Consider the following 6,000-nt stretch of genomic DNA (forward strand, 5'->3'; position numbering starts at 1 on the left):
TACATCAGGAAGCATAGTGGAAAACCAAGTAAGCAAAAAGAGAGAGAGGAAATAAAACAAAAACAAAAAAAAGACAGATTTTATTAAGTATATATCAAATATGAGCTATAATATCCTTAATGATTCCAAATCTTTGAAGAGAACTTTCTTGTTCTTGCATATTTTAAAAACCGATTTAAAAATGTTTAAGTTCTACAAAAAACAATGTTTAATTTGGCATACCTAGGAGAAAGCTTTACGAATGTGCAGCAAACACTGCAAATTAATTAGATTATCAACATCCTTATCGTTACTCATCGACAGCGATGAGAAAATTAAACACAAAAACATCACAATCCCTTATGTTGCTGGAGTGTCTGAAAAGCTCAAGAGCATTTTCTCCAAACACAAAATCCCAGTACATTTCAAGCCAAACAAAACCCTTAAACAGAGGCTAGTGCATCCTAAAGATAAAACCCCCAGACCGAATATGAGCGAAGTGTTATATGCTGTTCAGTGCAGTGAGGAATGCTCTGATCTTTTAAGTATTGGAGAAACCAAACAACCTCTACACAGACGCATGGCCCAACACAGAAGAGCGGCCTCCTCTGGACAAGACTCCACAGTACACACCTTGTGGACGAAGGACATTCTTTTGAGAACCAGAATGTTCACATCTTGGATAAAGAAAATAGGTGGTTTGAGAGGGGCGTAAAGGAAGCCATCTATGTGAAGAGAGAAAAACCAACTTTAAACAGAGGTGGTGGACTCAGATTCCAGCTTCCAAAAACATACAATTCAATCATAGACATGATCCCTTCCAGATATCACCAAACCCCCCACCCCATCACAGAGGAACGAGGGACCTACCCGCTCCAGCCGGTGAACAATACCTCCTTAACGACCCTCTCTTAACAATCATAGACAGGTTTCAGGTATTACAGGAGACAATCCCCCTCATAACGGCAATCCCCCCCCTTTAACGACCGACCCTCAGAATCATAGACAGGTTTCAGATATTACAGGCTAACGATGGAACCAAACGACCCATTCATCGGTTACCATTTGCATGTTTCCAAGCGACCCAAGGCTTTGTCTTTATAATACTCAAACTCACTGCGGATCCAGACATTTGAATTGAGAAAGTTTCCTGGAGAGGTGGCGAAACGTCTTCAAATCTTGGAAACCAAGTCCAGTGGATATTTTTTGAACTTTTACGTTACATTCAACATTTAATACTAAAACCATATATTCAGTGATGCTGATCAAAACTGTAAAAAGACATTTGAATCCAAAGGTTAGTAGATAAAGGGACATGCATAAAATAAATGTGAGACAGATTCAACGTCTGCTTTGGGAAGAATTCTGCTTTTCTCACCTAATTAAACACATCTCTAAACCATGTGGAAGATGTTTAGAGAATAGTCGATGTTGCTTGGGAATGTCATCGAGGTTTATGTATATATAAAAAGAGGCAAACAAATACTTTTTATTAATTATGTTTTTTTTTCACCGTAAATCCAACAACTTGTTTCTTGAAACCATCTTTAAAAAACAGAAGGCAACCTGGAATACATCCTAGGATAAATAATGTTTCAGAAACATATTACCTCTTTGAACTCACTTTAAATCCACACATTTAATTCACACCTGTGATAAATTCATTAAATTAAAAAATTCTTTATTGGTCCCAAAGGAAAAATGAGTATAGAAGATATATCCTGCTACAAACGGTGAAAGATCCAAGCTTCCTTATGAACTACAGTCTGCTTTGTTTCCTCTTGTAGTCGGCTTCACAGTTGCTCCTCCAGTCTGTAGTCCAGGTGAACACAGACGTATTAATAGTCCTCTATCGCCTCCATCCCTTCTCTCATGATGGTGATAGAGTTTAACTAGTTCCTGTTTATAGGAGCTATTTCTCAATTTTCAGTTAAATCTTAGAATTTAGATTATTTAGTTTGATTTGTTATTTAGAATATGATTTGTTTAGTGATTTACTTAATTAGTTCATTAATTTTAGCTTTGGATGTGGGTGTTTCACAGTATAAATAGATAGGTTTTAGTTAGCTCATTGTGCACATGGGTGGTCATGTGTTTTTTTACCAGTCTCAGTTTTCAGTCTCAGTCAGCCAGTCAATCAGTAAAAGAAGATGTGCAGGATTCAGAGTAAGAGCAGTAGCAGAATCCTGTGAAGCCTGCAAGCTCTTTGTCTGAACGGAGAATAAAACAAGAAAAGAACTGGATTTTGACCCCTTTTTTTTTTAACTTTTTGGACTGCGTAAGCCAGAATCCATGGTGCATCAGGTCACAATTTGAGTTAAACTCACCTTTTGCTTTGATCACCTTCAAGTCTTGTTTTCTTATTTTTTTATTTGAGTTTTGCACAAATAGTCACTTCACTGTTTCTACTGAAATCTACATTCATCACCAAATGTTTCTAAAATTTTTCTTTTCCAAATATTGTGGGCGAAATGAAGGATCAATCAATCAAAGCACATTCTTCTAACTGTGTCCTTAATCAGAAGGAGGGATCACTTGAAATACACCGAATGACTGTTATGGAAAGTTATTAGATCAGTTTCTTTTAACTGAGTAGAATCCAGTCAACATCTAACAAAGGTATTCAATCTGAATTGATTTAGCAGAAGAAGAAAAAAATCAGCAGGAACTCTTCATAAAGCTACCAAATAAAAAAACAGCTATAGCCTTTGTCTTTTTTTTTTTTTTTTTTAGAACATTTACTAATATTTTGTGATGCAATAAGCTCAAAAATTTCTTCCTTTATTTTTAATTTTTTTCTCTAAAATTTTAGGTCATTTAAATATTCTCAATTCTTTTTGTTCTGTATTCTGAACACTTTTCACTCGCATAATGACGCTCTGAGTATGCTATGTGTTATCTTTGGGAGCGGCCATTAAAAACCTCGTGTTATTGCAGTTCCATTGGCGACCGCTTGGTGGCAACAACCGGTCATTTTTACAATTTAATTTTCCTGCTCTCTCTGCTTTATTAGCAACATGTTAAACCACTAAAAGTGTCAATAGTTGCTCCGAGTAACTTTCGGAGCTTTCTGTTTTGATGTGTTGCATTGCTTTGCAGTTTTAAACATTTAAAGATTTACTTTATGTCTTCTAAAGTCCTACCGCTAACAAAATGTCCAATGTCCAAAATGTTTGAAAAATCACATAAAAGGTGACTTCCATATTAATAAGTAAAATAAGTATTTTACTCTGTTGGAAAATAAGTTTTTCATTTTTATTTTTGCTTCTTTATGAACATAGAGTTAAATCATTCGCCAAAGGATAAGATTATCCTTAACTTGGTTTGAATGTGGGAAGTTTCACTGCAGATTACTTTGATAAAAATGAAAACAATGTGGCACGAAAGTAAAATAGACAAAAATAGACTTTTTTCTAAAGTAAGAAGTATCAGCAACAAAATTATGAAGAAGAAATGCACTATCTACAGTTTTAATCTGATTTAAAAAGTGTATTTTGTTATAAACTGAATATAGAGTATGTTAAAGTAGTAAATAGTAGCCAATCCTTTGCTGAGCTGCTCAATTAAACCATTACGTCTTGGATCAGCGTGTCCCTCAGGGTTATAAAGAGGGGAATTTTCCACAGCTTCAACTTGGATACTGATGTCTTTGTGCCCACATTATACCTTAAGGAACTGTGGACATCTTCTCACCAGATTGTCTAGTACTACATTTTGTGTTTGCTGTGCCAAAATAAAAAACACTGAATGAATGATAAAAAATTAAAGGAAAAAAAAATTATGATTTTTCTTTTTGAAGTAAAATACAAGCTTAAAATGATGTCTGTGGTCACCCTGTGCTGAGCAAGTTTTCTCAAACCCATTGATCTCTATTTCAGCGTACAGACAATTCTCACGCCTCCACCTGCTGAGGTCAATACACCCCCCCGGCAGGCTATTGGTTTCACCTGTCACATTGTATGGGCCAGCCAGGAACAAGGCAGGAAGTTATTGTGGGCCATTTGGATGCAGCACAGCCTCTCTCCCCTTTTTGACTTCTTCTTTTGTCTTGACCTCTGGCGTTCCCACAATTGTTCAGCGACAGGAAGCTCAGCTCGTATGAATATGAGGGAACCTTGCCATCTGTAAGGCAGAAACACAAAAGCCCACCAGCACTCACACTGCCATGATTGCTACTGCAATCCAGCGTGAAATAACCAAAATAATAATAATTTAACACTAATCTTTAGGCGAGTTTCTCTCCTTCTATTCACACGATTTTTTACTCTGCAGGACATAAATATAGATTAAATAGCTTGTGAATGTCAATATAGACATGGGAGTTGATAAAGACACTTTTGAAGCCATCAAGTCACCATCAGCAGGTGAAAAACAAAACAATGGGAAGAAACTGTTGCAGGAGAGGGAAGGATATGAACAAGAGGAGGGAAAAATGTTTAAAGGGAACTGTTTCCTGGTTTGCTTGTTTTCAGGCTTTGACACATTGTCTTGTATTCTGTGACGTGCTTCTTTCCACTAAATTTGAAACAAAGCTGAGTCAAGATAAAGATTCAAACATTCACTGCAGAGATCAGGATTTAAATCCTTTCTTGTCGTCAGTCTTATTTATCACAATATTTTGATAGAGAAAACATATCCTACATAAAATATACTACTTTCTGTTTCAGTGAAAACTACACTTTGCTTTTAATTATATTTTACACTATTAGGTTGTAAAAAGACTGTACAGTAGTTTTTATTTGTTTATTTTTTAAACTTGTCAACTAATCCGCAAATTTGATACACTTTTCTAAGCTTCACAGTGTGTAAACACCTTTGCTAAAACCTTTTACTGCTGCTGTAACACCACAATTTCCTCATTATGGGACAATAAAGGGGTTTTCTATTCTAATCTAATTGTTGTAGCTGAAGGATGAAGACAGAGTTTATGATTGATGGAAAAAAAGAAGCATTTTATTGAAGATCATGAAGCTTTTGTAGTAAAATCAGAAAATTTGGTAATTCTAATGAGCAAAAGTTTTTAAATCCAGTTATTCCAAACCTTTATGCTCGGAAACTGTTAAAAAAATATATATTTTCTTTAATCGTAGTCAAATGGTAAGATCCTTGTCCTTTTTTTTGTCAAACACATGGCACAGTATAGGAGAGCCAGTAGCTCTGGGCAAGATATAGCTGACCACTCGCACCTCAAAAATAACGGACAAAATAACGTTCGAGGAGCAAAATGTTCAGATTTTGGAAAAAGAGGATAGAGCCATTTAGTATTTACTATAAAATGCTTTCCGTAGATAAAAAGGTGTCAAATATTGGTGTTAAAATATAACATAAAGCTTCATTCAGGACATTTCTTGAAAACTCAACTTTTGATTTTGCTTTTTTAGTCAGCTACAACATTTCCGTTTTTAATAAATCATACCTACAATAGTTTTTAAGGTTTACTTTTTGTAGAACAGCATCTTTGTTTAATTTTAGTTTTTATAGCTTCATACATTCATACTCAGAAAAATAAAACGGTAAAAAAAAAATTAAAGGAATATTGGTGATTAATTAATTATTTATCAAATACACATATTTATTTTAACACTAAAATTTTAAACAAAAAAATGGCAAAATGGCATTATGTCTATTGAGGAACACTTTCTATTTTTCTACATGTATGACTGGACTGGCTGCAGCTGTGTGATGATCTACAGTTTAGCTACTTTAGGAATAAATGGTTTAATTTTCAGTGAACTAAGGGACAGACATTCTTAAACCTTGATAGAAATCCAGCTAGAATCTCTCATAGAGAGACCTCATTGTTTTCCATCACAGCTGGAGCTATTAGCTCAGTTGAAGTCCATCTGCTCCCTGTCCATCATGATGACTGTGAGGTTATAGAGTAAACCTATCTATGCTATGCTGGGTTAATAGATATTAGGTCCTATATCTTTAATCTTCTTCCTGTTCCTGTGCAAAGACGCACCAGGCTCAAGCCCCGCAGAGGAGAAAGTTCCATTTTTTTTTTTTTTTTTTTTTTTT

Source organism: Cyprinodon variegatus, unplaced genomic scaffold (assembly GCF_000732505.1).
Source record: "Cyprinodon variegatus isolate N-32 unplaced genomic scaffold, C_variegatus-1.0 Scaffold163, whole genome shotgun sequence".
Lineage (NCBI taxonomy): Eukaryota > Metazoa > Chordata > Actinopteri > Cyprinodontiformes > Cyprinodontidae > Cyprinodon > Cyprinodon variegatus.